General features: G+C 35.3%; 1 protein-coding gene across 9 annotated transcripts in view; it reads left to right on the top strand.

The window, feature by feature from the left end:
* Window positions 1-23,004, top strand: part of FBXW7 (F-box and WD repeat domain containing 7) — a 217,328-nt gene that overhangs the window by 156,244 nt on the left and 38,080 nt on the right. The window lies entirely within an intron of this gene.

Consider the following 23,004-nt stretch of genomic DNA (forward strand, 5'->3'; position numbering starts at 1 on the left):
GAGTTTAGCTGGCACTTTAAGCTGTATTATTTTTAAATCACTATTTCTTAAATTCAAACTTAACAGAGACATTACTTTTTGTTGTTATACAAAATGAAAAACAGTGTGCTATTATGTGGCAGTTATGATACAGTTTTACATATAGACAATCCTAAACCAACAAACATTTTGTAGAACTTGTGCTAATCTATAATCAGGTTATGATTGATTGAATGTATTTGAGGATGACATTCTCCTCCTCCCCACTAAGTTTTGACCCTCTTAATATGAACAGTTCTGTTGTATTTTCTAAGTTACTTGGTATTGCTATTTTGAATTTTTAACTAGAGTGATATATTTTTAGATCTAAAGTATGTTTAGGATCCTGAACACATTAAGCCAAAAAAAAAAAAAAACCTTGTCAGAGAGTAAATGAGTGCTCACATATATCAGTGCTATTAGTATTTTAGTTCCCTTTTTTACCTCCCCCCCTTTTTCTCTCTCTACTAAAAGGGAAACATTTTATTAAATGAGTAGATTAACTCATAACACCTGAAAAAATATTTTTCCTCTTTAGTGACGAGAATCTTCTATTTGCTGGGACTTAAATAGCTTTTGTAAAAAAATATTTTCTAAGTACCTTCGTTCTTTTTGAATTGTTTCTACTATTCCAAACAGGTGGTGGCCATGTTGAGAAACTTTTTGAGTGAGTTTTAAATATGATGTCTACATTGAAAATAGAATATAAATATCTCCATCACCATCATATTTTCTTCTTTCCTATGTTTTCAAAGTGTTTCTTTTATTTTGTCTTTCACTTGGTCACTTTCATTTTAACTTCTGAATGAGGTCACCACTCTGATTTAAGCCTTTACACAGAGGCCTCTAAAAGTTTTAAAGTCATTAATAAACTAATTTATTATTTCATTATTTTTGCTAAAGAAAACACCAGTATAAGTTAATTTTCAAATTCAGGAAAAGAAGTGTGGGTTTTTTAAATTAAAGGGTTAAGGTATAAACAATCAAGATAATTTTTTTCTGTTGAATATTTCTAATAAACTTAAATACAGTGTATGGTAGATTATTTCATATGTACAATGTATTTTTTTCTATCTTTATCTTCTTTACAAGTACATGAAACCTAAAAGGCTTAGGAGCAGATTCTGTAAGAAAAATTGATAGAAAACTTAAAGGCTTTCCCTGAGGGCTTCCCAGGGTCGCCGTTCAGTTTGACTTTTCTAGGTTTTACTATTATGGTAAATTATAGCCTTGCATTTATAATAACAGACAAGGACTACATTTGAAAGATAAAATTCAGATTAGAATATTCGGGGGAAGATAGTTAAAAAATAAAATTAACACTTTTAGTTTTAGACTGCCTGGGTCTTAGACTGCCTGCCAGTAATTTTCTATTGCATAACTCATTGACTCTGACCACTAGACATATTAGAGGGTTGGCGTAATTACATTTTCTCCCCTCCTCTCTGCAGCTGGTTCCTTTAGGGAGCTTTAAATTGATTCACATGCTCCTTCTTATTTAATTTACCAACTTCCCTTGGTCATGTTAATGATAGACATTTTTTAATGTATTTTTTAAATCAAAGGTTTAAAAAAACCTTTTGGTATGATATGTAATTAATCATATTTTGTATCTAACATTCAGTGTCGTATATCTTTTACATTTAGATATGTTTAGCTTCTGTCAATTAAATTTTATAAAATGACAACAAAGTATATAGACTTCTCTATTTTGTAGGCTGTTTCTTTCCAAGTAGTGAGCTAATGTGTGATGATACCCCTTCAACAACTTGACATATCAGAAACTGAAAAACACGTCATTGCCCTCCATCCTTCTCAGATGTTAATCTATTTCATGTTTGCACAAGAAAATAATTTTTAAAATTGGGAAAAACTCTTTTTTTTTTTTTTTTGCTATTTCTTGGGCCGCTCCTGCGACATATGGAGGTTCCCAGGCTAGGGGTCTAATCGGAGCTGTGGCCGCCAGCCTACGCCAGAGCCACAGCAACGCAGGATCCGAGCCGCGTCTGCAACCTACACCACAGCTCACGGCAATGCCGGATCGCTAACCCACTGAACAAGGGCAGGGACCAAACCCGCAACCTCATGGTTCCTAGTCGGATTCGTTAACCACTGCACCACGACGGGAACTCCCGAAAAACTCTTTAAAATAGTTGTCATAACTATAGCTCTGGAAATGTTTTCAGGAAATTTATTTACCTTGCTATCTAATATAATATTAGTACTTGGTAGTCTAATTTAATATTATGTTAAAATAATGTGTAATGTTATGTTAAAAGTATCCAAAGATACTTTGGACTTAATACTAACAACACTAAAGAAATAGCAGTCCGGCCTGTAACCAGTAACCTTCAAGTGTTTTCAGTATTAAGGTCCTAATAGGGTGTGTAAGTCCTATAGGTAATTCTTGATACCAGAAATATTTGAGAATATTAGTTGACTGTATAACTTTTTATTCTAAAAGGAGTAATCATCCTTTAAAGGAAGAGAAAATTTGTATGAAAAACTTAGTCTATAAAATCACTGGAAATTTGGTTTATTTTTCTCTGAAATTGGAATGCCTAGTTATGGTAATAGTGTATTTCCTAAATCCTACGATACATTCTTCTTCTACATTTTAAACATATCTAAAATAGGAATAAATCTTGATGGAATTTTTTAGCTTATCTGGCAGCATTTTTTTCTAGTGATAAGAGAAATAATATCTTAAAACTAATAGCATGCTGAAAGAAAATTCACTTTAATGTTTCTATCTCATTTATTAACTTTTTATTTGGCGACTTTGAAGCATTTAGAATATTCTGGTAAAGTTATTCTTCAGGGTTGCCATTTTGGTAGAAATTTCCAAATGATAGGCAATCAGTGCTTTGTATAGAGATTTTAGATATCTGATTGACTCTGCTGGTTTACAGACAAACACGTTTTTAGAGTGCCTTATATATTCTTGGCCTTGAACCATGTACTGATTGTGTAACGTAAGCAGCAGCAGCAGCACAGCTGACTCAGAAAGTGGGGTCGAGCTGCTGGTCAGAGCGGCAGAGAGGCCGTGGGTACAGTGTGGTACAGGGCCCTGTTCACCTGAAACCCAGGAGCTCAGGCAGTGATGTTGAAAACAGTTTTGTAGTGATCACATTCCATATCAAGATCTGTTTAAAATACCGTATTTAAAATCATTTACTCTAAAGTGAAAGTAGAAATAAAATTAGATTATTTGTGACATTTGAGAAAATATTTGCATTAATACCACTCTTGTGTATTGTTATCATTGAGAGTTAGCTTAAATCAGGGGTCCACAAACTTTTTCTACAAAGGGCCCACAACTATTGTAGGCTTTGTGGACTAGATAGTCAGTTAAAACTACTCAGCTCTGACATTGTAGCATGAAAGCAGCTGTAGGCAATACTTAAATGAGTGGGTGAATGGACATGACTGCATTTTAATAAAACTTTATGTTATCAGTGAAATACAGGTTTTTATGATTATAGTAATACTATAGTAAATCTTGTGCATATGTCTTTTTGCTTGAATATGTTTCAGCTAATGGTAAATTAGAGACTGTTAGAGCCATAGCCTTCTATTTCTTTTAAAACCCCTCATTGTCTCTTCTAGTTGTTTTGTAGTTATGAGGAGAAAAATTTTTAATATATCTAATCACTGGAATTTTAACCTATTGCTTGTTAATTTCTCTTCTTAATTGATGTACAGTAGTAGTATAATAATGCTATTAATAATTTCTTTCACTTTAAAAAACACCTACTATATATTCTAGGCATTGTTCCACTGTTTTCTGTGTTTTAATTAATTCTTAAATGATTTAAATGCCTGTTAAGTGTTATAAGTTAGGTATTATTATATTCAGTCAGTAGAGGCTCAAACAGGTTACCTCTTCCCAGTTTTCTTGGTAAGTAGTAAAGCTGGTATTTAACCTCAGGACTCTCTTATGCTGTAGGTAGTAGCCTTTCTCTTTCTACTATATTTTGTGACCTTTGTGTGTTTTCTCCCTAAGAACTTTTTCAACTACTGTTACATTCATATTTCGGAGGGTAAGCCTGGGAACCCATCAGAGTTGACATTGTTTCTTTGACAAAATACATTCAAAGATTCAAATAATTGACTTACAGATAACTTTGGCACTATGGCACATTTATAAATTTGGGATTTTTTTTGTGTATAACTGCTTTTAAGAGGCTTCATTTGTGAAGTTATCCAACAGTTTATGACTCTTATTAAAATAATGAGACAGACTTCATTCAAGGGGACTGTCACATAGGGATAAGCACTACTCCAAGGGGGTTTTACAGCGGTGGAAATTAGATTGGGCTCATCAAAGAAAAGTGGGGATTTATAGCCAAGGAGCAGTGTGAGGGTCAGCGGGTGAAAAATCACTAAGAGGCAACATCAGGGGTGTAAAGGAGAGATTCCGGTGTAGCGAACTTAACCCAGTGGTCAGACAGCACTTGGGGGATGACGGAGGAAGGTGAACCCAGCAGGGAGCAAGCATGATCAGGGACTAAGGGCGAGGAATTCTGCTTAAATTGATTTAGCAGGATTCTTGCTAAACTTGGGTTCTTGAGAACATGCCCAAGGACATGGCCTAGTTGAAAGAGTTCAGAGGAGCCTGTCTAGAGTTTGGTCAGGGAGAGAATCTTTGTCATACCTCAGGGTCTGTATCAGGCAGGCAACATCTCAGAACAGGACGGCTGACACAGTCACCATCCTCCAACTGCAGGGCTGTGCCCTTTCCATCAGTTTGTTCAATTAGTACTGTCGACTATGATGACAAAAGTTAAAAGCAGCATTAGATCCCCCTTGGATTCAAGTTTTTCTTCATTGTTGAATTATTGATGACACTAATTTTAAAAACCTATATTCAGAGTTTTAATCTCATTCAGGCATAGTCTGATTTTGTTTTGTATGTATAGTCTTCAGATAGTGCAAGCTATACATAATTTTAATCTGTTACATTCCTTTGATAGACAGTTGACAAATCTATTAGCATCTTTTCAGCAAAGGTCTGCCAGTTTTATCAAAGTTACATTTATTGTCTTTGTTTCAGAAAACAACACATGTAATTATTTACAATAAAATTTTCACTTGTATGAAGATGTTGTATGTATTCAAAAGGCAAACCATCGTAAGCTCTGTTGGTAAAGCAAATTTGTGAATTATTACCCTCCTGAATTTATTAATTCGATAATCCCCTAAATCCTCTGAGTTGAATGATGATATAATTTTTGCTTCCAATAGTATTTTTTACTTCTCTTTATGAAAATTAGACATACTAAATATGTAAAATTTAGAAAAATAAGTTTCTTTATATTTTTTCTAAATTAGTAATTCCACTGCTCAGAAATAACTGCAATAAAAATTTTAAATCAATAATTTTAATAAAATTAGTACTTTAATCCTTTTTGGGGGGGTTTTGTCTTTTAGGGGCACACCGTGGCCTATGGAATGTCCCAGACTAGGGGTTGAATCGGAGCTATAGCCATCAGCCTACACCACAGCCACAGCAGTGTCAGATCTGAGCCATGTCTGCAACCTACACCGCAGCTCATGGCAACGCCAGATCCTTAACCCACTGAGCAGGCCAGGGATCTAACCTGCATCCTCATGGATGATAGTCGGGTTCGTTAACCACTGAGCCACGACAGGCACTCTATAATCCATTTTTAATACATTGCTTTTTGTTGCCCATGGCTGTAGTTATTCAAAAGTATATAGTCTGCCAAATGAATGTATCATCATTTTCCTACTGTTGCTCATTTGGTCAGTGACCTGCTTTGAACTTTTTAAATACATAAATCTTTAACATCTCTATACATATCTTTCTAGAAGTAGAATTATGGGTCAAGGAGTATGACTTATTAAAAATTCTTGATAAATACTGCTAAATTGTTTTCCAGAAAGATTGTACTAAATAAAAAATGAGCAGGAGGGACTTCTAATGTTCTATAAAGAGAAAGAAATCATATACTAAGCAAATTTATTCCTACTGTGGCCAAGTTTTATGGATTGTACTTAGTTGATACTCTGTCATTTCTATGTTTATTAGTCTAGGTTTTCTATCAAAGAGTTTTTTTTTTTTCATTTTGAGAAAATAATGGTATGTTTATACTTAAAACTTCATTAAGGAAAATATATAACTAGATCAAGAAATTTATTGCTCATGGTGATTTTTTAAAAGTTGTTTGTGGTAAATTATATTTGCCATAGACCTGTTACTTGTATTATTTTCCACTATCATTTCCTACTACTCTTCCCATGGTTTTAAAATTATCATCTGTGTTTTTATCTAAATAGATGATTCATATGTAAAGTTTTATAATTTATCATTGATTTAATACATTTTTACTGCATCTTACAGTTATCTCAGTTTTTGTCATCTTAGTTAATACTTTTACATTTCTGAGTTTTAGTGTGATACTTGTACAGTTTAAATGACAGCCTCTCCCAAAGTAATTGCTATTAATAATCTCTACTACAGGAGTACTTTTCATGCTAGCAAAAGCAGCTGCCAGAAATACTTGCCTATTTCTTAAAGCGCTACGACTTAGTCTTACATTTCTGACATAGCTTTGCCTTTCGCCCCAATCCAGGTTCACCTTTTATTTTTAAATTTTAATTCTACCCTATCCACGATTAATTCTCATTTAAAGTAGTTATAGCGAGTCTGCTTTTCTAAAATGTCTTGATGCCTGAAAGGCATTTACAAAATTCAGCGTTCATTTCGTGGAACTCTTAGCCAAGAGGATATAGATGGGTATTTTCCTAACATATAGAAATATGAAACCTTTAAAAAGCCAGCATCACATTCCCCTCCCTCATACTAGTCTGTTCGCTATCTGCCAGTTCACATATGTGCCTCTTTCTCCAAGCCCTTTCCATGACCTCAGAGTCTAGCTTATCTCTCTGGTTGGAACTTTCCTCCTGGCACTGATTACATCCACCATTGTCCTCTTGCATTCATGGAAAACATTGCAATTGTTGCCATTACGTTTGTTCCTTAGACATATGTGTTCTGCTCAGTGGTGTTATTTGACAGCTTCATGTAGTTCATACGGTCTCCTTAATTAGGCTGTGAACTTGGAGACTTCAGAAATTATCTTTATCTCTTTTCAAGCTCCCAGTGACATGTAAGACTAAGTCAGTGTAAATATTTGTATGGCCAATTCGTTGAAGTTTTTATTAGTAAGCTCGGAAAATTCTTTAAAGAGTTTTTGTACAGTTAGAATATGGCATGTTTTTGTTTACTAAATGTTTTTAAATGACTATGCAGCTGTGATTTTGAATATTTCATTTTCTAAATATATCTAAACTCTGATACAGTCTGACACTTAATTTTAAAAGTAATTACTACTTAGCAGTTTTGAAAATGAAGGAGAAACAAACATAGGGTATAGTAATTTAGATGGCACTTTTGAGAGTCTACGGTAGCTAAAAAAAGCCAGAAAATGCTGAAATAAAAATTATTACCGTACTTTGCAGAGAAGAAAGAATAGGGTGATGCTATGAGCAAGTTGGGAGTAAGAGTTTAACAGAGTGCCAGATTTTTTTTTTTTTTAATGAGTAAACTAAAATATGGCTTCCTAAAGCTTTTTTTCCCCACACATATATTCCATTGGAATTTGAGGAAAAAAATAGCATTTTCAGATCATCTGATATATGGTCACTGTTTATCAGTAAAGGAATTAATTAGTTACTGTAAATCAGGCCATTCTATTTTAGATCCTATCAGTTTCTTCTTAAGAATGTTCCATGCAGCATGCATAAAATAAGAGTAAACAAAATATAAATTGTAAATTTTCTTGTATTACTTTTCTGTACTATACAGGGCAGTGGCTATAAGGCAGATATGCAAAAATGAAAAATAACAATCTTTTAAGCATCTTGTGGTTAGTGGTAAAACCATAAACAGAGCCTCACAGTACAAAAGGATAATTGCTCACATGGACTTATATACAGGGTACTGTGGGAGCATGAGAAGGTCACCCACGTCTCAGTGCAAATGGCTTAGGAAAGGCTTCACAGTAACTTTAAATTAAAACATGAAGGATGTTTGCTAAGCAGGTGATCAGAGATGTTATGGACAGAAGTAACTTGTATTATTGCTTGGGCTCATATCTTGTTCTCTCACATTAGTTATTCTGTTGCCAATTATTCACTTATATCTGGATTTATTCATTTATTAATAGTAATATCAGCCCCAAAATATATATTAAAAACTTAGAGTTGGAAACTTTTCTAGAACCTATAGATACAGTAGTGAAGTAGATGGACACAGGCTGTACCCTCACGGAGCCTAGACTCCAGTTTAAGGAAGCAGGAAGGTAACTGTCCATGCTAAAGTTTTGATGATGATAAAACAGATAATAGTATAATAATAGAACTTGCGGTGAGGGGAGGTGCTTTTCTACGTACTTTCCTTAAATGAACTCCTTTCATCCTTAAAGTGACCTTGTGAAGTAGGTTGTAATATTCCTATTTTATAGATGAGGAATCATCTATAGAAAGGTTAACCTACTTGCCCTAGAGCTCACAAGTGATGGAGTGAAGATTCTAACCTGGGCATCTGGCTCCAGCATCTGTGGTATACTGGCCTTAGTAAGGCTTTGATGAGTGAACCCATCCTTAGTTTCCAAATGTTTCAAGGGCTGACTTTTGCCATTTAGTCCTGGATTTGTAAATGCATAGTTCACACTTATGATGTCCTCAATATCTAATTACTGATAACATTGCTTTCTAGATGTTTTGTCATCAGGCGATGTCACAGTATCAGGTTATACTGCAAAGCAGGTTATAATATAACACAACTTATAAATCTACAACCACACCATAGAAAAAACTGTCGTAAATGATCTCTTTTGTTGATAGATAACAACCTGCAGAAATAGTTTAGTAATTTTAGTGTCACAGGGCAAGAGCATTTCACTATGTAGGTTATGTTTTACAAAAACTAACTGAATATTAAGACTTGTGGCATGGGAGACAGATGAAAAATACGCTAAAAATAAACTTGTTACGAATCTCCTGGCTGGGTAAACAAGTATGAAATAAATCTACGGTCCCTTGTCTACAGACCAGAAGTCCAATAAGCCCTGAAAACTAAAAGATGTTTTACAAGTTAGGCAACCCTAACCCCTCACTAACATGAGATACTTTTATTATTTATCTGAATATGCATATATTTTTGTTGCAGAGAGTTTTCTGGTAAGTACATGAAAAGTAAAATAAAATGGAATCACATTTAAACTTTCAGAGCCTCAATATTTTTAGAATATTATTATATTCTATACTGGATACTCTCTAACAGGATTTGAACATGCGTAGCTTATGCTATGTTTCAATTAAGTTACTAATAGAGTCGTGTATAATGTATGGGACGTTCTGTGCAGCGTACTCTGTGTGCTCCAGGTTTAAGTTTTGAAGTCAGGAACACAGCTTTCTCCAAAATTGTGGAACTGCACAGACCTTGGAGTTGTACAGCTATCGTCCACATATAAAAAATGGAATACATTTTGAAACGTCGAGGTAGCCTGAGCCTTACCTTCAGTCTCTTGAGTACATCCATATTTAGATGCCTTAAAATGTACATTATATAAATGAATACCTAAGTTCTATTAACCTAGTTACAGGCAGTTTCATGTGATACAATGATAGTTCGGAGCTTATGTATTATTTTTCTTCAGTGATTAAAAATACAGTTCTAGTTCATATTAGCAGACTTGATACTTTTTTTTTTTTTTTTTTTTTTTTTTTGGCCTTTTGGGGCCACACTTGTGGCATATGGAAGTTCCCAGGCAAGGGGTTGAATCAGAGCAGCAGCTGCCGGCCTACACCACAGCCACAGCAACCCCAGATCCCCAGCCCTCATGGATACTAGTTGGATTCGTTTTCTGCTGAGCCACAACAGGAACTCCCTAGATACTTTAAGTGAGAGATGAGGACCCTGACTACTTTAAAATTTTTCTCAGTATTTCTATGGAATATTAACACCACTAAATTAATTTTAATTCTGCTAATATGTATTAGGTGTATACATACCCCCTGTGTGTGATGTTAGTGTAACAAAGATGAATAAGGCAGAGGCCCTCCCCTTAGGCATCCACTGATGCTTTTCTGTCTCTGAGAGAGTTATCTCACTGTGCCATTCCATGGTCACATATCAAAGTCAGAGGAACATGGAGCCATTCAATAAATAAGCCCCTAGTAATTTCCAGGCATCGTTCTAGGTGGCATTTGAGGTACGTTACTGAACAAAGGAGAGGAAAGAGAAAAAAAAAGCCCTACTTTTTTTATAATTTAACATTTTAGTACCCTGAGAATTCCACGTAGGCATGGATACCGTGTTTGGTCTGCTCCAGTATGCAGTGGTCACCAGACTTTTTAATTTAGTTGTACACTTTTCATTTCCAAATCAGCTGGTGATAATTGTGTGACAGTTTCTCCACTGTGAATAAGGATACCTCCATGCACATGCAGACTCCCTGTCCCTGACTTGAGAGGACTCTGTTAGTAACTTAATTGAAAGGTCGTATAAGCTAGAGTATTCAAATCCTGTTAGGGAGTATACAGTATAGAATATTATTTTGAGGCTCTCAAAGATTAAATGTGATTCCATTTTACTTCACTTTTCATGAGCTTACCAGAAAACTTGAGTCTCTCAAATTCTGTCAAGCTCACCATGTGATTTCTTTCTGGATTGTACCTGGGTTGGTATTAGAGTTCTTGGCTCTATCCCTTACTTGTTCTAGAAAGTTGCGTAAATTAATGTGTCTCACATATAAAAACCAGTTAGGGGAGTTCCCGTCGTGGCTCAGTGGTTAACGAATCCGACTAGGAACCATGAGGTTGTGGGTTTGATCCCTTGCCTCACTCAGTGGGTTAAGGATCTGGCGTTAACATGAGCTGTGGTGTAGGCCAGTGGCTACAGCTCCCATTAGACCCTTAGCCTGGGAACCTCCATATGCCACAGGAGCAGCCCTGGAAAAGGCAAAAAGACAAAAAAAAAAAAAAAGAAAAGAAAAGAAACCAGTTAGATAGCGGTAGATAAAATTTCGCTAGGTGCCAATAATGATAGACGTAATTTAGGATTTTTTTTCATGTGATGGAAGTTTTACTATAAAAATAATACCAAAAAGGACTACCATTTGCGGTAAAAACCAGTGACATTCTTACTTCCTTTTATATGTACCTTTTGATGCAGCATATCTCTTTATTTGCATATATAGTGTTTATTTTTGCAGTGTGTAAAATATAAACTAAGTAGATTTTTTTAAAGTATAACTGATATTAATGAGTTTCTCTGGTGATTTTGGTAGTGTCTATGTAGGTAAGTGTTTATATATATTTTTATGAGCTTTACTGGAATTTTTTTAGGTTTGGGGGAAACAACCAATAGTTGGTATTTCTCAAACATTGATAAATTAATATCGACCCCCAAAAGTACATAGCTGGTTAGCCATTTTATGGTTATGATTATTTTATGATATCTTTATGTAATGTTGGGGAAATTTGCTTTGAGAGGAAAACAATACAATTATGATGGATGAAATTCTCTTGTCTTAAATTTCTTCTTGCTAGTATTGAAAATGAAAATTGAAACTTGTGGGTTACTCCTATATTTAATTACATTTTTTTGTGTGTGACTGATTTTATATAGTTTACTTGGGAACAATTTAAGCTAAAACAGCTTTTCAATAATTCACAGAAATCTTTGCATTATCACTTTAGATTTAAAAATGTCATTGTTACTACTAGTTTGAACATGTAGGGGCAGTATAGTACCATTTTTGTAAATCTTGTCTCAATTTGTGGGTTTTTTTAACTCTGTAAGCATTAAAAGTTTGCTCTTTGAGGAAATGCAACTTTATACCTTACTTTTCAAAGGATGACTGGTGCTGTTTTATTAAGTTGGAACTATTCTTTCAGCTCATTTTCATATATATTATACAAAAGTCGTTATTGTACAGAAGCTCATAACCTTAATTTATATTTGAAGTCAAGGAATATGTTAAACTAGTTAACAGGGAAAATGCATTTTTATATTTAGGCAATAAAAACAAGGATTCACAAAAATGCTAAAATCAGTGCAATTTTGCTTTTAATCATTCTGTACCAACCCTTCAAAATGAATGCTTAATCATGAGAATTTCTTAAATTAAGTCCTAAATTTTTCATCCTGACAAGTAGACAAAACTTAGATTCCTAAACAGTCCTCAGATATTTTAGTTGGTAAATGATTTTTTCAGTATCAAAACGATTAAGAGTTATTACAAAATTTATAGCAGCTTTTTTTTTCACTTAAAGCAATTTACACTTAAGAAAACAACCGAAGACTTATCTCTTCTATCCATTGAATTTATTCTTTCAGTCTATTCAACAAATCCTACAAGCCAAGGACTACTTTAGGTGTTTGCAGTACAGCAGTAAATGAAACAGACCCAAATCCCTGCCCTTGTGGCATTTATATCAGAATGGCAAACTGCTTAAGAACATAGATGGTAGAGTCGCTTAGATCTGGGCTTACATTTTTAGTTCCACTACTTAGTAAGCCACCTCTGTAAGAGAGAGATAATCATGGTACCTACTTCAAGGAATTGTTTTAAGGATAAAATAAAATAACATATAGAAAGTAAAATTGTGTAATAAGAACTTAATAACTGTTGGAGTTCCCATCGTGGTACAGTGGAAATGAATCCGACTAGGAACCATTAAGTTGCTGGTTCGATTCCTGTCCTTGCTCAGTGGGTTAAGGATCTGGCATTGCCATGAGTTGTGGTGTATGTCAAAGACGCAGCTTGGATCCTGTGTTGCTGTGGTCCTGGTGTAGGCTGGTGGCTACAGCTCCAATTTAATCCCTAGCCTGGGAACCTCCATATGCCAAAGGTGCAGCCCTTAAAAGACAAAAAGGCAAATAAATAAATAAATAAGAACCTAATAACTGTTAACAACACCACATAAGACTTATTTAGATATGTTGGTAAAAATTAGAATTAATTCTTCTCATATAATAAATAGTACTTATTTCTTTCATTTACTGTTAGGAATTTTGAATATTTTTTCATTTTTAGTTTCTTTAGATTGTGAGAGAAGATGTGTACCATCAATTTTGAATTGTCTCTTTTTCTCAGTTTCCTGAGTGACTGTTAATCTCTAAATGGAAAGATACTGACCATCAAAAATTAATGTGATTTGGATCCACTTATATTATATAGATTCATTCGGTGTGGCTATCATAGACATAAAAATTAACCCCAGTAAGTCTTCCTGAATTAAGAAGGTAACGTGGCATCTTAGTATTCTGTTTGGAGTTTCTCTGTTCAGAATAAATGTGTTGACTTCAAATATCTTTAAAATTTTTAAAAATTTAATTTCTATGTAAGAAGTAAAAACATAGTTTATTGATTCACATCTTATGTTAGCAGCTAAAATGTCTAGCAAATAGTTTCCATTATTATTTTCAAATTTTGACTCCGTTTCTTTCTCTAAAAACCCTCAAATAAGTTAAGAAATGGAACATACTTGTTAACATCTTTGAAAACTATCTTGCCAAAATGCCATGTGCTCTATTATTACTTTATAAGAATTAAGACCTTAAAGCACGTAAAGAGTTGATTCTCAAAATCTTTAAAAAAGTACAAAAGTAAGTAGATTTTCTTTGGTGCTGCTCTTGGTTCTTTTTATTTTTTTATTATGTAGAAACCCCACTGTTTAACACATACATGCAAACATAGTCACAAACCCACATGCCCCAAATACACACAAATAAAATTCTCATCACCCCCCCCCCCGCATTTAATAGCTTATCTGCTATGTTCATGCGACAAATGCTTCATTGAGGGGAAGTGTTGTTCTGCCGTTTTCATATTAGCTTTGTTATCATGCAGGATTTTCAGCTGCTCATACTCATTACCATACAGCTGGTGTGTAGAGAAGAGAGGGAAGCAAGCAGAAGTTGTACTGTCTACGAGAATAAGAAGCTCTCTTGCAGATGGGGCGCTGGCAGATGGGGCATGTGTTTGAACAGGTTTTACTAATAACAGAGTGCATTAAAAATCATTCTGAGAAAGTCTAAGGTCAGTGCCATGAATTCAGAGCTTGAGAGGTTGTTCAGCTTTTTGTAGACCTTTTTAGAATATTAATTAACTCTACTGCAAAAAAAGTAATAATCAACCACAACCCCCTTCAAAAAAATTTTAAATCAATTTTCCTTTATTTCTCAACGCCATTAGCTAGTGTGTCTCATAGTCTTGCACTGTATTTTGTCTTCGAGTATTTTTACTTAACATTCCCAGAGTATGTTTACATGCAAAAGTGTTTCATATACATGCTTTGTACATGTATACATGTATACCTTCTTTGAGCAATGTAGTAACATTTTTCAGCATTGACGTATAAGAATATTTATTAAAAGATGAAAACCAGAGAGGATTTGGAAATCCATATGTATAGTGTTGACTGCATTGAAGATAAGATGAGGTATGTTCTATCTGCATTCAAAGTTAGAAGTGAATGTTATGCCCCCAAATGTATCTATTGTTAAAATTATTACTTGCTAATTATCTCATATAAATATTGTTTACTGGTACCCTGATATGTGCAAGAACTATGTGAGGAGCTGAGGTACAACAAGAATCAAAATAGAAGTGGCCACTGCTTTTATGGAGCTTACAGTCTAATGGGGGAGATAGACACGTAATTAACGTGCCCACACTGTGACAGGATGCTGGGTTCCAGCACTGGGATTAACAGTGTTGTGTGTAGGAGGGGGGACGGGGTAGCTCTGTAAAGGCTATTGGAGACGGCCTGTACACAGATAATACCCATGTTTTCATCTTCAATCTAGACCTTTTTCTCTGAGCCCCAGAGCCCTTGGGAGCATGATATGCTCACCTGGATGTCCCAGAGACACCTCAAACCAAATAAGGCTGAAAGTAGAACTTGGGATCCTCGCTGCCCTAGGAAATACAGACAAACACTTACACTTGTTCACTGTCCTCTGCACCTCCCATCTGGTGGCACAAGTAATAAACCTTGGTGTCATCGTTCATAACTTCCTCTCCTTTACTTCCCACAACCAGTCTGTCACCAGATCCTGAGTTTTATGTCTCTCAGTGGTTCACTTTTGTCCATCTCTCATGCAACCAGCTAGTTCAGACCAACTTTACCTCTTACATGGTCTAATGGAATCTTTTCCTCCGCATCCACTCTCACTCACTTCCCCATTCTGTTTTTAACATTATGTTCAAAGTGATATTTCAAGAGGTTTATCTGGATCATGTCCTTCCCTTGACTAACTTTGCTTTTTTTTCTTTACTCCTGTGGTAAAGACCAGAATCCTTTATGAAGTCATGCACAATCTGGCCCTTGTCTACTTCTCTAGCCTTGTCTTGCACCTGCCATAACATCTTGCACTCCAGCCCTAGGGGTGCTCCTCCCCAACCACAACGCAGTGTAGTCCTTCCTTCATGGAAGAGAAGCTTTCTCTGAACTCCCAAACTAAGTCTTAACATTATACATTTTTCTGACACCCTGTAGCATTAACTACAGTTTTGGTTTTGCTCAGTTTTGTTTCATTATCTTTCTGCCCTACTATACTGTCAATTCTAATCACGAAGATGAGACCATACTTAATCTAGTTTATGTATAATACAACAATCAACCAAGTAAATGTTGACTGAAAGAGTAACTGTGGGAAATTAAAATAACCATATAAATCTCAGTTTGTTGTAATTATGTATCCTAGATAGAATAAAGATAGAGATGGTTGAAACAGTAACATGTAGGATAGACTCATAGATAGGCAAGTTTTAAGAAACATTGACAGTGATGTTTACTGCAAGAAAGCGATAACCACACATGGATCAAACTGACATTTATTAAAGATGGATTGGTCTTCGAAGCAGGTTGCATATGATACAGAAACATGGCCAAAGTGATAATCACATCTTGAGGAGCATGTTCTATATGTACTCAGATGGAAAAGCGCTGTGTGTTAACTAACACACACACATGCACGTGCACACACTGTACTTGGTTAGTAAGTATTTTTAGGCTGTCTACTAAAATAAAAAATCAAAAATTAAATTGAAGTCATAATTCCCTGGTCAGTGCACCCAATAAAGATGACTCAAAGCAGTTTCTTCAGTGATAACTTTTGCCTGTTTTCTGTAGCATTCAGATCATTCTGATGATGGTGAAAGACCCAGTAGCCTCTTTGAAAGGACTTTCCAATGGAAATATGTTGGTGTGTTCTGATCACAGGTCTTTTTGATTATTCACATTTTAGGCAATTAAGCATAGAACCTGAAGAAATAAGGGTAGGAGATAGCAGTTCTTAGGGGATTTGGGGAAAGGAAGCAAATCCTAGGTTTTGTTATGGGCACCTCTCCACAGCCTTTCTTCCACTCTGCCTGCTGATGGCTGTCCAGCAGTATCAAAGGTGATGGGAGCAGTTCTTCACGTCAGAAGCGTCTGCTGGAGTGGGTTAACTCTTTATCAAGCTGCTCTTAGTAAATTCTCAGAGGTAAAGGGTATCAGAGTACACAATGAGCTGCCCGGTTTGTCTTTTCTTTCTCTGTGTCTCCTGTGAGTCTAACATAAATTTCGTCCACATAGCACACATTTGCATACTGAAATAGCTCAGGAAGCATCCCAGAAACTACGAGGATTTCTTACTATGTACACAGAAAACCCTATGTCATTCTCTATAAACTAGAGACCAAGATCTGCCTGTGTTGAAATCCCAGCTACCAAATGAATAGCTGTGCGACCTTGGGAAAGTTATTTAAACCCACTGTGCCTTCCTTATCTCTAAAATGGGACAACAATCATACCTACTTCATAGGGTTGTTATACAGTTTCAGTGAGTTAGTATAATCAAAGCACCTAGGAGAGTGCCTTGCATATAGTGAGCTCTTTTCCCTGTATACTTCATTTTCTCAAGAGAACATTTTTTTTTTTTTTAAGAGTTGCTTATTCAAACTTGAAGAGTTTACAGTATCTTTGATAGTGGGCACTGAAGGAAGACTCAAGTCCTAAATATAGTATTTTTTTTCCTTTATTCCTTTGGTTTTTATGTGTAAAAATATTTATCTTTTGCTCTTTCTAGGTCTACACATTGTCATATAAATTGGACACTTTTTAATTTATCAGTTATATTGATGTAGTTTTTTTATTGACTTAGCTGTCCTTCCCTCTGAATTGGGGAGTTTTTCTAGAATAGAAACTACGTCTTGCTCAGTTTTGCATCCACTAGGCTTAGAGTCTGGCTTTCAGTAATCCTAGCTAAATATATCTAGAATATTATGGTAGGTCTAGATCTATAAAATAAAATATTTGAGTCACTCTTTAGTCTGCCCTGCTCTTGTTTCATTGTTTAGAAAATAAAGAGCCATTATACAACACAGTATTCATTTGGATGAGATTGATATTATAATGAAATATTATAGTGAAATTGAGGGTTAGAAGCTCAGTATAAATTTTTGTCACAGTTATGCCTTTTGCCTGAGCTACCTATATATGAACAAATCTTTGAAATGAATTGATGGGGAGTAAATTACACCTTGGCCTAACAAAATCTATTCATTATAATTGTTTAATAAAAGCTAGTTGAATAAAAATATCTTAGAAAACAGCATTTAATTTTAATCTTTGCTGTTTGCATTGTGATCATGATGATTAATATGTCTTCATTTAGCATCTCTTGAAAAATATTCTAAGTTCTTAATATGCTGTTTTGTCTCTTGATAGAAGAACTTTAAAGGAAAGGCTTAAAATGAAGAAGGGTGTGTGTGTGTGTGTGTGTGTGTGTGTGTGTGTGTGTGTGTGTGTTTATCCCAAGAACTAACAAAGTATTACATTTAGAAGAATATTCTAGAATTCAACATCTTTTTGCTAGCTTTGACTTTGTAGTCTTTGGTAGATTTAAGCTATTCCTCAAAGAATTTTTTTTTCATGTTGTAGAAGTTTGAACTTGCATTGAACATGGAGCAGTTCTTAAGTTGTGTGTAAATTTGTCGTCATGACATCATTACATACCATGCTTTCCTGCAACTGGTGGGAAACTCCTGATATCCATCCTTCAGAAAGAATTTTTTAGAGTCCTGTATCAAGTATGACAACCTTTCAAAGTTAATTTGTAACTTTGTAAATATCTGGAGGCCTGGAAGATTTATAGGTAAATATTTTTAAAGTTATGTGCTAAATATTAAAGAAGTTTTAATAAAGTGAACTTAAAAATAAAATATTTCTATTACGATAGTTTTGCCCAGATATCAGAGTGCTCCTAACCATCCATCAATTTGCAGTTCACTGCAAATAAAAGACGACTATAGATCAGATACCTTTTCAAATTAATAGCTGTTTTGAAAATGTTCCCATGACAGGCAGAATTATGTCAAAACTTACCTATGACTATTTCCAGCAATATTTCCTTATACTCAGATTTTATTTATTGAATCTTCACAGTCTTTTGGAATCTCCCAAAAAGGTAGGGGATCATGTAAGCATTATGCTAGTCATATAATCTTTGATACTTTCAAAGCAAAGAATGCAGTTTGTTAAATTATATATACAGTAATTGCTTTAAAATGTAAATTGATGTTTCTAAAATGAATATTTAGAATCCTCCTTTTTAAATGTAGTGGGGGCATGATTACCAGGTTCTTCCCTACCCACTGACAGCTACATCAAACACTTGAATACTTAAAGAGCAGGCAAGCTGCTCTAAAATAAGTAAAGAATTGATTAAAGATTGCTGATGCACACTTTCTGGAGGAAGAACCTGGTACGATTTATGTTTCTTACTGGCCTGGCACCAATATGGAATAGGTGCTTAATAGATGTTTTCAAATAAGTGCAATAAGTTCAAGTTCACAGACTTTTACTTATAACTAGAGTTTTCAAAGATTGGTTTAAGTTATCCCTCCTCCTTTTGAATTCTGGAAAAATTTTCAGATACTTGAAAAGAGATACTGTGTTTTTAAAAGTACAGTAAGTTTAATCTGGACTTTATATATCTGTTAGTCAAATACTTACCATTGAACATAGTTATGAAAATCAGTAAGCCCACTAACAGAAGTTCACAGAATTGAGAATAACATCTGCATTTTACATTAAACAGAGTCTGGATGCCAGTGAGAGTGTACTAATGAACTTTAGTTGAAGGGTTTTTGCAGCCTTGAGACTCTATGATTGTGTTCTGGATTCCTTTATGATCACAGAGAAGCAATTCAAAATAGTATACCACAGGTCAAATCATTTTGCCTCTAAAGCTAAGGGTGACCATGTCTCTCATTACCGCAGGCATTTGCTAAAGCAAGGCTGGCAGGTGCATTAACAGTCTATAGAGATCTGAGTCCAGTATCTCTCTCCTCAAGAAGAGTGAATTATCAAATGGAAAGATAACACCAGAACATAGAAAGTAGAAGAGCAAGGAAATAGTGGTAGATACCCCTTCATTCTTACAGAATTGAGTTACCAGATACAAAGGCTTTAGAATGGTGCTGGGCACATGGTACGGAATGATTAAGTATTACCTACTGTTCCAGTTGTCCTCCTTTCCCCAGTTTAGGAATCTTTGAGAGCAGGTGCTAAGCTTGAAAACTAGTGTGAGGTGACAAGTAACGAGGGAATGGAAGATAATTACTACATGAAAGAGTTGAGAAGGTCTCCAATACAGTTAGGCATCTTCTCTGTATCTCTAATTTCAACAAGTGAGAATTACTTTGTAAGTAGCTTTCATTTTTGTGTATATTTTTGAAAATATAAATAATAATATAAAGACATATACATAGGAATTTTGTATTCTAGAAATCCTAGCAATCCTCTAGTGACTTTTTAATGTACTTAGAATTCATTAAATCCTAACTCTTGACCATGGTCTACAAGATCCTACATGATCTGGCCCTTGGTTAACTCTCTGACTTCATCGCGTACCAGCCACTCACCTTATAGCCTGACTGGTCTTGTTCTTGTTGATTCTAGGCTCTATCCCATCGTTTTGACCTAAGGGTTATTTCCTGGGTGTTACCATTCAGAATTAGCCCCAGTTCTCTACTACCCTCTATTAACTACTTAACTTTTGTAGCACCCTGATTTATTTCTCTCTTAGAGCTTAACATTATATGAAATTATCTTGTTCATGTATTAGTTTACTTATTCTGCGTTTTCCCCACTCCAGAGGGTAAACTATATGAGACTAGAGAGCTTGCCTGTACTGCGTGCTGCCTTGGACCCAGTGCCTAGAACAGTTGTTAGTATATAGAAAGTAATACTTATTTATTAACAGGTTAAAACAAAAAGAAGAGCCATCTCTTATTAAGCAACTTAGAGGACCATTTATGGTCATTAAAGCCTGTATATTTTTGTAGGCTTTTCTACATGCATACACATGCACACACTTAAATATATGTGTATAGATTTTCAAAAGGCCCTTACTTGGTGTCATGTGTTTGAAGTTTACATGCCTCTTACTTTATAGTAACACTTCGCCTAGTTCTTTACCTGGCAAACGGTTTCTGTGGCTTCCACATGCTCTATAGGGAAGTCTCTTCCTTAGAAGAATGCTTTGAACCTGGAGGCTGAAAGGGGCAGGGCATGGAAGAGGGGGCTGGAAGTAGAACAAGACAAAGTATTTCATTTTCTAAGCCAGCTTTGGTTTTGAATAGCAGAGGTCCTTTTGGCCACATGGTGGTGAGAATCAATGAATCAGGTATCCATTTTTGCCCTGAGTTATGTTTTTCATTGTCTTTTCATCAGTTTTTTTGGTGAGTATAACATTTGAATGTTTACTGAGGAAATTCCTTATTTCTGCACCATTCTGCCTTATATTCAAGAGTAAAGCCTGCTTGTATGTATGATTTCTGATATAAGGGCTTGTGGAAACAGAAGGACCCCTTCTTAGTCTAAAATGAAAAGTCTACAGTCTTCACACCCACACAGTAAAGTTCTCCTTGTACAGAAAGACACCTATTAGCCTAAAATGGAAGAATGAGTCATGGCAGGAAGTACTTTTGGAAAAGCCATTACTGGTGAGTTAAAGATTGTGTTTAACTATAGTATGAAATGTTTGAATGAGGCACTAGAGTGCTAAATAGGTTATTCCCAAATGCACCTTGTGAAGAATGATGACTGCTCAAAGTCTTACAGATGTGTCAGTCCTTCAAGTTAATGATAGTGGCCTTTCCACATATGTCTTAGGTCCACAGATGCTAATTTCCTCCTGTCTCCTCAACTTCCACCAGACTTCTGTCTTTTAAACTTAAAGGCAAGACCGGCTCTTTTATGAAATCTTCTTAGACTACTTGAATGATTTCTCCATTTTCTGACCTCCTACACTACCCACTTTGGCATTTAATATCTAATCAGATATTGTTCTCTCTTAGTTCCTTGTCTCGCAGTTTGGATTTTAATTATCTTGAGGGTGGAGGGTTATTGTAGTGTTTTTATTTGACTTCAGAAGCATTTTTACTACTTGAGTCAACATTGCAGTTTATTTATGTCAGATGCTTAGGGGCTGCATTTCTGTAAAGGAAGTTATAAATATTTAAAACTTTAGAAAAAAGAACTTATAAAAACTACCACTCCTACAGTCATAATTATCTTAAAAATTTTTTAATGTAGGGGATTCCTGTTGTGGCTCTGTGGATTACAAACCTGACTAGCATTCATAAAGATGTGGGTTTGATTCCCTGGCCTTGCTCAGTGGGTTAAAGAATCCTTGCTCATTGCCATGAGCTGTGGTGTAGGTCACAGGCACAGCTCGGCTCTGGTGTTGCTGTGGCTGTGGTCTAGGCTGGCAGCTGTAGCTACAGTTTGACCCCTAGCCTGAGAACTTCCATATGCCACAGATGCGGCCCTTAAAAAAAAAAAAAAATACACACACACACACACACACACACACACACATGTCTAAACTGTGATATTTTGATGTGCATTTTGATTTACTGAGGTTAAGGTTTTGTATATTATAAACATCAGAAGTATATTTCTAAACAAATTTGTTGTGTATTAAATATTTGATGTTTGGGGTATTTTTTAATGCAGTAGTATTTTAATATTTGTTTACTTGGGATAATAATTTCAAACTAATTAGTTTGGCTCATCTTGTTTTATTTCATTTATCTTATTCTAATAAATGCTAACTAATTTCAGTGTGAGTTCTAAGAATCAGATGTGTATGTATGTTACTCGATTCTCTGTCTTAAATTGACCAAGTTCAGTGGAGGGGGAAAAAGTTGTTTTAATTATATTCTATCCTGTACCTGATATGTAGTAAGTGTAAATAAATGTTTAATGAATGAATGAATGTGAAAATAGCTTACTGATCAATACTGCCACCTGTCTGTATTAGGAAAAATGTAAGTGCTGGGCATACATATTTTAATAGATAATACCTATGATAGAATAGGTTTATTAATATGCATATTTAGTTGTGAACCTAGTAGTAGTAGTAGTAGTAGTAATAGTAGTAGTAGTAGTAGTAGTAGTAGTCTTTTGTCCTTTTAAGCCCACACCCATGGCATATGGAGGTTCCCAGGCTAGGGGTCTAATTGGAGCTATTGCTGCCAGCCTATGCCAGAGCCCGGCAACGCCAGATCCGAGCCTCGTGTGCGACCTACACCACAGCTTACAGCAACGCTGGATCCTTAACCCACCGAGCAAGACCAAGAATTGAACCCACAACCACATTGTTCCTAGTCAGATTCGTTTCTGCTGTGCCACGATGGAAACTCCAGTTGTGAACCTTTTAATAAGAACTTCCATCCAGAAGCTTAATGACAGTGGGTTAGTGGGATTTCAGAAAGTTTGTTTCAACCTCAGCATGCTTGGCATGCTTTTCTTTGATGTTGAAATCCCAGACTGTCTCTAATCTAAATTCTGTGCTCAGGGCAAGGCAGCTGACTTGAGAGGTGTTTTTCCTAGTGTAATATCAGAGTAAAGAGTGTTGGTATATTAGTAATAAAATCACTGATGTACAAA

This window comes from Sus scrofa, chromosome 8 (assembly GCF_000003025.6).
Source record: "Sus scrofa isolate TJ Tabasco breed Duroc chromosome 8, Sscrofa11.1, whole genome shotgun sequence".
Taxonomy (NCBI): Eukaryota; Metazoa; Chordata; class Mammalia; order Artiodactyla; family Suidae; genus Sus; species Sus scrofa.